The 10,000-nt window shown below is 32.6% G+C and overlaps 1 protein-coding gene and 1 long non-coding RNA gene across 3 annotated transcripts in view; one reads left to right on the top strand and one right to left on the bottom strand.

Moving 5' to 3' along the window:
• The window catches only part of LOC124950500 (cytoplasmic polyadenylation element-binding protein 2), a 125,590-nt gene that overhangs the window by 99,020 nt on the left and 16,570 nt on the right, over window positions 1-10,000 (top strand). The window lies entirely within an intron of this gene.
• LOC124950504 lies at window positions 200-3,690 on the bottom strand. The gene is made up of 3 exons (XR_007101387.1): window positions 3,194-3,690; window positions 2,432-2,542; window positions 200-934 (listed from the first exon to the last, which is right to left on the bottom strand). It is a non-coding gene; the product is annotated as an uncharacterized LOC124950504 (long non-coding RNA).

Raw genomic sequence — 10,000 nt, 5'->3', positions numbered from 1 at the left:
ATTATATGATTATACAATGACCTAAAAAAAAAGAATAAAATATAATACAACAGAATAAAAGGTTCGTTGCCCGTGTCAGCCTACGTATCATCCTACGCGTCACCTATGTATATTTATATTATGTCTTTAATAACGACTTTGTAATAATTCCTTCCCAGTGATAAATATTTAAATATGATTGGAAATAAATAAAGTCGGTATAGTTCTGACGAATTATTAGAATGGGGAAAAAAAAAGTAAAAAAGGTCGGTTGTACGTCTTATGCCAAAAAACAGAAAAGGAAAAAAACTATCGTTTTCTCTTTCGCTAGGTTAACATAATCCGATCCAATTTCGACCCTTCGTAACAGTATTATATCCTTCGCAGACGTTCGCAATTTTTTATAAATTCCTGGGTTGCGTAGTGACGAATGTCACACGTGAATCATGACGAATTTGGAAAGGAAAGAGCGAATAAAAAAGAAAGAAAGGAAGGAAGGAAGGAAGGAAGGAAGGAAGAAAGGAAGGGCTAGGAAAAATGATTAAGGGCTTTTTTTTGCATCGTCGAACTCAACAGTATATGTAATTTATTCGATTCCGTTTCTTTCTTTTCTCTCTCTCTCTCTCTCTCTCTCTCTCTCATATCTACGTCGGAGATAAGGAGAAATTAAACAGTAGGGACCACTCGTGAACTCTAACTTGACGCAAACTTTGTCTCTCTCTCTCTCTCATGCAACAAGACGGCAACGATTTATTTCACCCTAGTCCATTCATGTCCTTATTCTTCGATACGGCAGCACCTCTTTTCACGGTTAACTCGCCATCCATTAATCTTCGTCGCCAGAATCCCCGACGTTGACGAGTGGTTTCTGCGATTTTCCTCCGTCGAGTTACTTCATTCTCTTCACTTTTATTTCGATCGTAAACTCGTGTAACTATCCATCCGTTCATCCTTACTATTCGATCAGGTGTCAACTTTTTATTTATTAATTTATTTTTTTATTTTTGTTGTCTTTCTTTTTACTCCCCAACCCTCTCTCTCTCTCTCTCTCTCTCTCTCCCGCTCTCTCTTTCTCCCGCTCTCCCTCTCCCCATCTCTCTTCTCTTCCGATCGCCGCCAGACATTTTTCTTTCTTTTTTCAATATCCGTAAAGGAACAAAATTAAATGGAAAATCTTTAATTGCAACGATGATAGCTCTTAATTCGTATAAATCGGAACATGTCGTGTACAGAGTATAGTATATACATCTCATATTTTACATATTTTATAGTTAACATATTTTTGTCGCAAATTATTTTGTCAAAATCAGAAGTAAGATATTCCTATCCATTTCTTTTTTTTTTTTTATTTCTTTTAATTTGACAAAATTAAGAAAGAGTTTGATTAAAACTATAAACTTAATATCTATAAACGAAGCGAACGAAAAAAAAAAAAATATATATATATATATATATATATATATATATCGCTCATAAGTGCGAATTAGTACGAGTGAAATTGTCTTTCGAAAGATTTCGATATATAAATTTCTTGTTCTTTTTTCTTCTTCTTCTTCTTCTCCATTCTTGCCGGTATATAATCGAATGAAAATGTAAATACGAAAAATAAAGTTAATCGCATATAAATCTATTTAGAATTAGAAACAAATCGTTTTCTATCGTCGTCGATCGTGTTTAGCCATAAAACAAGGTATTTATAAAACAATGGTAGTTACTTTGAAGAAGAAAGAACTATGGACGATGAATGGAGAGGAATGACAAACGTCGTTTTGTAATTCGATCACCATAAAGAAAGTCGTCTTGGAACAACATGGTATAACATAGCAAAGAAGGCATGTGCTCGAGGACATGTGTAACTTGCATACAGGTTGTACGCATTTATACTATCAGAGGTTTGCTCGCGATATACGCCTACGCGTTATCGAAAGAGAGCCTATATCAGCGCTACCTGCTTCGCTTTACCACCACGTCGTCGTCGTCGTCGTCATCGTTGTCGGTACAGGCGAAACAAAAAATTTCATTATACATTCGCCTATCTTCCTCGTACGATGTTATATCAGATATACTTTAAAACGTTAGCCATTCGTTATTCTCCAAATGAGAAAATATTCATAATCATTAAAAGGTAGATATACTTTCGTTTCAAGTGCCACGAAACAAGGGTATGAAAAACCAGGTTGGAAACTCACCTAACAGAAATGAAAACTTCTGAGCTCGTGTATACGACATAACACATGCATAGACACACACAGATTATAAATATATATATATATATATATATATATATATATATATATACATATATATAGATAGATACGTGTTGCGTACCTTTCCTACATGCAACGCAGGCGAATAGCAGACGTGGTGGTTCACAGGGGGGTTTGAGGAGGAGGAGGAAGAGGAGGAGGATAGTGAGTTGGAGAGGAGGGTGTCGCGGGGAAGTTAAAGCTACCTGTAATATTGATCCATACCGAGAGCGTCCCTCGTCTCTCTGTTTTCTCTCTGTGTGCCTTCGTGTGCCTCCGAGTTGGATAGAGGGATGTTCCATAACTGTCGGTGGCCACTGAAACGAAAACATCATCGTCCTTGCGATGTTATCACTTTCTGGGTATCCAATAACTGTCCTTTTCCGCGTTCTATATCTTTCCCTCCCAATTCTCCTTGATTCTTATTTCAAAGAACTAGAGGTGAAGATTTAATGTTAACATGTCTTCAAAAAAAAAGAAAAAAAAACAATTTATTTGAATGGTCTTACAGAATGTTTTCATTGAAACTTAATCTAATGATCTTGTCATTATTTTTCTATTATCTTTATTTTTCTATTATCATTAGCTATCTTTGATCGTCGAGCAACTGAAATAACGATTATTCGAGATTTAGAAACGTTGAAAGTTCAAACGGCGAGGATATACGAGTGTTAATATCACGAATTATATTTCACGAAATATCATACGAGAGAGAGAGAGAGAGAGAGAGAGAGAGAGACAACGACGACGTAGAACATCTTACGAATTAATTAATTCGCTATTTTGTAAAAATTAATTAATACCGTCAAACGTGACAGTTGTTATTATTGAAAATGTTTTTATTATCATTATCATTATTATTATTATTATTATTATTATTATTATTATTATTATTATTATTATTATTATTATTATTATTATTATTATTATTATTATTATTATTAAAAACACATAAAACAATTTATTACCTTTTACTGAAGACTTTAAGACCAGGAAAGAAGAGGAAAATAATTTAGTCGTTCGATCGGCGCAAGTCCTTCGCGCTCTTACTTACGATACCGGAGCGCCGATCGATAGAGCTCGCAGAGTTCATCCGCTACGAAAATGGATACACCAGAGGTACACCACACGCAAACCCGACTTCTTCTCTCGTTCACTAATACGAACATACGGCAACATATATAGGCCCCAATTGGTATATATTAGCATACAATGTTTGCGTCATGTCTTCTTTCTCTTTCTTTCCTTCTTTCGCATAGACGTCCAAGTATTCAGTCATCTTTTCTTTCATCCAAGGACACAGTCGACACATATGGAAGAACGTTGTTTAGAATTTACGATGTAGTCTCGACGAATCAGTCGTTGGTGCTGTTATTATTGCTGCTACTGTTACTGTTACTGCTGCTATTACTGCTGTTGTTTTTCTTGTTTTTGCTTTGCGAAATTTTTATTCCTTTTTTTTCTGTATATATATATATGTTTGTGTTTTGTCTCTTTCTCTCTCTCTCTCTCTCTCTCTCTCTCTCTCTCTCTCTCTCTCTGTTTTTCTCTCTCTTTCTCTCGTTGAATTTTCTCATATCTTTTTCTTCTTTTTCTTTTAATCTTTCGTTTCCCGTAGGTCCACGCGGAAATTTCATCGACAAGCATGCAAGTATGTACGAGCGTCGAAACGGCGCTCCTGCGGGCAATTACGTTTGACGGAAGAGCATCTCTCGCTCGTTTAACTGGGTACCTCATTAATTTAAAGCGAATTTACTCGCAAGTAACGCAGTATTCGCAACGCGGCAAGAAAGATATCCTGTCCCTCCTGAAACAGAGCTTAATCGTAGTCGAAACATAAGGGCACGGACATCGTTATGAATAATTAACAACTTGTATATCTCTGTATTTTCTTTTACCCTCCTTTCACCCTTCCTCTTCTTTTCGAAACGATATATGTGTACCTATAAGTCATTCGTGTTCGTTAAAATTTTCTTACGCGACTTTATGACGATTTTTAACTGTCCTCTTCTTCACCCCCACCCTCCCCTGCCAACCAATTTTCAGATTTATATCGTACAAGGATTTTTTTTTACTTTCTTCTCTTTCTCTTTCTGTTTCTTTTTTCTTAAATTATCGACGATCAATCAACGATTTTTACTATTGTTTAAATATAAACGAAAATTATTCAGTTAAACTCCGTTACTTTGTTTAAATGTCAATCAATTGAAATTTTTATGATCTCGTTAACAGTCTCTTGAGTCTTCTCCCGTTTTCTTCTTTCTTATTGTCTTTTTTTTTCTTTTTTTCTTTCTTTCATTCTCTATTTCTTTCGTTCTGACGTTTATTTGCATATCGGTACCAATCAGAAATTACGATGTTATTACGGTCGTTAAATCCGAAGGATTCGAACCTATCGAATCGGTTTTTTTTTAAACTTAGATCCCCCTCCGAGAAGTATGTTCCAATTGCATCTATTTGATAAGTAAGTACGAGCTCTCGTTCCCCACGATATCTTTGTATTTACCACCCTTATTTATCCTCTTTCGTGTATTGCACACGTCTCTTCAAAGTTCACTATAGTTGACCTTAACGCGTGGCAGCTTCGTCGAGAATCTATCTAGTCTTTCCTGGACACTCAAACTTTCCGGGAAAAGTTTATATTCTTTCTCGTTACACGACTAAGAAATATATCTCTCAAATCTCTTCCATGTTTAAGTTGAAAAAAAAAAAAACCGTGAGATTTGTTTGACTATAATTGGATAGAAATTTATTTGACGATCAAACTCACTAGAATATTATCCAATAACGTTACAAGTATTAAACATACGAATGAAATATTTATGATATTAGAGATTAGTTATATCTAAATTACATCTAAATGCTGATTTAGTTACGTTTATTAATAAATATTTTTGAATAAATATAAATATACATGCAATTTTATTATTAACAAATATACTTTATAAACATAATTTATAAACATTATTATTCTATAAACATAAACACGTTGATGACATGAGATTACGTGTAGAAGAAATTGTTTATATAGACATACACAGGTATATACAATTTTATAGTTAATACATATACTTAAAAAATAATGTTTCTAATGCTCGTTTTAGAAGAGAATTTTTTAATCGATTTTATTTGAGGATTCTTTCTCAAAAAAAAATAGTTCTTTGAAAGATCGCAAATACGATTCAGAGAATATAAATTTGAATATAGGAAGGGAGATAAGAACCGGGAATGTCTTTTGCAACGTTGATTTTATAACGATTTCACGTTGATTTCTTGGGTAATCTTGATACCGTACAAAATTGTTTAAACTCACATCTACGAACGATTTTTATCGTTATCGGCTCGTACCAGCGTCAAATAACGAAAATGCGAGTCGCATGAGAACGCACCCTCCAGCCATGACAAGGAGGGTTAGGTTATCCCGTTTTAAGGGGGGAGATTAACCAAATAAAGCGTAACGACCCTAATTCCAAATATATGTATCGGAAAATGACTGTACAAGCTCAAGAGAACCTAAGGTTGAACTAGATCGGATTAGTTTTCGGCTCATTTAATGATTCACCATTTAAAATTATCGATTTCGTTGAATCGATCGATAGATCCCCTTGAAAGGTGACGTGTAAATCGTGTTTGATTACATATAATCTAATTACGTTTATAAGGCTTATTTTATTATACATAGTCAAATTACAAAATATCATTTTCTGTCCTTATTTAAGTCTATTGATTTTTTTCTTCGTTTTATCTTTTTCCTTTTTTTTCTTGTTTTTTTTTTTTTTTTATTTGACTATCGCTTCCAATCACTTTCCTTTCAATCATTGAAATTTGCAAATTCGTTTGATCGATTCATTAAACGTAAACGTTGACAATAAAATCGTTCAAATATTGTTCGAAAATGGTCGCGTTTATTTGGATATTAATTAAATTAAATTACGAAATTGAAATATATTTGTTATACATACGTCGACAGTAAATAATATTGCGCCTGTTAATTTCACATCGGTAAAGGATTTTTCACACCTATCTCATATTATCCTGTTCGCGTAGAGAGAAAATCTGACAAAAATGGTAACAAATTTAATTTTGTAATTATTTCGATTATTCAAAGGAGAAACATGCTTTTTAATTTTTTATTCTGGTGTCCGTCACAAGTATTACAAAATATTATTTACGCAAATTAATAACAGTATATATAAAATTAACAATATAGATACTTATGTGAAAAAGTTACAGTAAAGTCGATAAACTATCTTTTTTTCTTTCTTTCTCTTTTTAAAAATTAAAATATATACTTATATTATTTTAGACATAAAACTTATCAAATATTTATGGATTTGCCTATGTTCTTATAGTTATTTTGCTTTGTTAAAATAATTCATTTAATAACTAAATAAAAAAAAAAAGAAAATCGAAATATTATATAGAGAATTATAGAATATTTCTAATATTTCGTTTAAAATTTGTATGCTTTTTATTTTATCAATCAGACTTATTTGTCTTCTTGTTGTATAACTTTTATCGTTTAATATTTATATTGATTTAACGATGTAATGTATTTAATATTTATAACGTGAGAAAACGTAATTACACATTGTGCGTAACACTTGTTACCATATTTACAATTCGCTAGCAATTTTCACAACAAGTTTCTGACACGTCATAATTAAAATAAACGAGTAATTGAGCTAATGCATTATTTTCATTATATTTATTATATAATTATTAATTTCGTTGATTATATTATATTATATTATACTACACGTAATTTTTAATTTTCTATTTCTTTTAATTGTTCCAAAATTATATAATGGCTATTCGATAATTATTGAAATAACAACAATAATTTGTTAATGTTTATATTAATAATAATTATTATAAAATAACAATAATAATTTAATTCTTAAACTATACTATGTTTTTAATAATATAACTTATTTTATGCAAAATTAAAATAATGTTTAATGTAATAATGTTACATACTTTTTTTGAACTATGTTTATAAACATTCATTATAGTTAAATCATTTATTACATGATTTTCATGATTAATTGTCAGAAATTAATTTCGAATTCACATGTCAGAAATTAATTTCACATACAAAATCAGATTTTTTTCAAATTATATTTTATATATATATTAAATATATAATTTTTATCCTATATGATAGAACAGGATTAATGAAAAGGAAAGCTTTTTTTAATAACGTAAAATCGATTATGCTATTATTATTAAGCGTCGATATAATGCGTATTTGTTAATTCATGAATTTTATGGTGAACAGGGACGATTTCGAGAAGATTCGATCCAAAAATAGAAAATTCAGTCTACGCTGAAGGATAAGTACCTACCTATCGTGAATTCGGAAGGATCATTTCGTATGCGAGTCACGTGTCGATCTTCACGAGCGAGAGGAATCAAGGGCTCCCATAAAACGAGTCGATGTTCCTTGAGAAACTTTCAGACATGTACCAACTTTTTCACAAGTCTATTTTATCTGCGTAAAAGAGAAATATATCCATTTTACGAAATATATATATATATATATATATTTTTCTTTTTTTTGAGAGAGAAATACGTTTAACAAGCACGTTTAAAAAATTATAACAGAAATATAATAACGAATTTGTTTGAACTTTTGATACGAATATCGTGACGCTCTTAATCCCACTTGTACTTTTCAAATCTTAATTCATTACATCGTTACAAAATTAATTGTTAGTTGTTAGTTTCGCATCGAAAGATTAATGTTTCACTAACAGGTATGTACGTATAAAAGTTATACGTAATATGACGTAGTTACACGCATTATGAGTTTTGCGTTATATAATTTTTATGTAGACGTTAAAAAAAAAAAAAAGAGAAAGAAAAGAAAAATAGAAATTGTATAAGTTATATTGAGAATTGATTTATAACAATACCACTCGTCTTCCACGAATTATAATGAATCGATTTCGATATTATTTACTTTGAAGAAATTAATAATAATAAATTGCTGACCAATCGATATAACTATACGAATATTTACTCCTTTAAAAAAATATTAACGAGAGACTAATATCACGTGTATACCCGTACACGACTGAGATCCTTCATTCTTAGATCGTACCATAAAAAGATAAAAAACAAAGAAATGGAAAAGAAAAAACAAAACAAAATGCAAAAGAAACGCAAAGTTATCATCGATATTCGAGCTTGGTACTGCTCGAGTAACATCGAGTTGCACTCAGTGCACGTTTAATCGATCGCGAATTACAAAGTACGAGGTAGAAGTAGATAGAGGTAAAGGAGTCGGGGAGTAGGAGGAAGAGGACTGGAGTTGATGGAAGAGTAAGAGGTAGAGAAGGCGTGTTAAAGGTACTACCCTGAATTAGAATCCTTCTACCTTTCTCTCTCTCTCTCTCTCTCTCTCTCTCTCTTTCTTTTTTTTTTCTTTACCTCTCTCTCTCTTTTTTTTTTCTTTCTATCCTCAGCCATCCACTTCGTCCAGGACAATATCCTCTTACGATACCCCAGGGTAGGGAGGAACGGTTTCTGCGTTGATTCTTAGTGGTTCGAGAAAGGCTGAAAATTGTGTTCCTTGGCCGAGTGAGCACGTTGCCTATACGTCCTTGACGATCGAAACTCCTGTCGGAGTTCTGGGATGATTGATGGGAAATCGAGAGCCTGGGATAAACCCGGGCCTGGATGTCTAATCGATACGCTACTGGAAACTCAGCAGCTCTCTCCCTTTTTCATTCTCTCTCTCTTTCATTTTTCTCTCTTTCTCTCTCTCTCTCTCTCTCTCTCTCTTTTTCTTTCTTTCTCTCTTTCTCTCTCTCTAAAGTTCCCAGTAGTCAATCTTCCCTTCTTCACTTAAGCTCGCGTTAAAGCACAGATGATCGTAAAGATGGTGAATGTGAGCAAGATGAAGAGGGATATAGGTACTGCTTCGAGTGTCCCACTTTTCACAAAAACTCCCTACCTACCATCGAAGATAGCTCTCCGTAGCTCTCGCTAATGACTTTCCCCAGCACGGTAGCTATGATTATACGCCAACGTTACTATTATATTCTCACGGATTTTTATCATTGAAGTTATGATGATCGTAGTCGAAAAAAAAAATGAAAAAGAAAAAAGAAGAAAGAAAGAAAGAAAGATTAAAGAAAGAAAGAAAAAAAGAAAGGAAGAAAGAAAGAAAAATCCTACTCTCTCCTACGTAATAACTACGAACGCAATTCACAAAATGGAGTGGACTCGAAATGGGAACGGGAGGATGGTCGTGGTGGTGGTTATATGTGTTGAGGAAAGATAATAAAATCTCACGTTGTACTAGCGTAAAGTTTTTTCTTCTTTTATTTTTCTTTTCTTTTTTTTTCTTTTTTTCCTCTTCGATTACATTCCAACGTACGATGTATCGAACGCGACCTGTTTTCCGGTGCAAACGAAACCAATATTAGCCTACTTCGATCTATAAATAAATGTGTTCGCGATCGAACAGAGTTCGTCGTTTGTTTACCCGCGATCCAACGTTCACATATGCGTTTAGCTAGATTGAACGTTTCATCGATATCAAATGTATTTGTTTTACTGTTTCCTTTTTTCTTTTTTCTTTTCTTCTTTTTATCAAAAAAATTCAAACGACTATGGCTATTTCTCTCTCACTCTCTCTCTCTCTCTCTCTCTCTCTCTCTCTCTCTCTCTTTTCTCTCTTTTTCTCTCTCCATTTTTCATTACGTACGTTCGATCGATAACTGTAATTTAATTTTAATTATTTTTGTTTCTTGGTTTTTATTGAG

The sequence above is a fragment of the Vespa velutina genome, chromosome 7, assembly GCF_912470025.1.
Source record: "Vespa velutina chromosome 7, iVesVel2.1, whole genome shotgun sequence".
In the NCBI taxonomy this organism is placed as follows: domain Eukaryota; kingdom Metazoa; phylum Arthropoda; class Insecta; order Hymenoptera; family Vespidae; genus Vespa; species Vespa velutina.
This window is presented reverse-complemented; position numbering and strand designations above follow the sequence as displayed.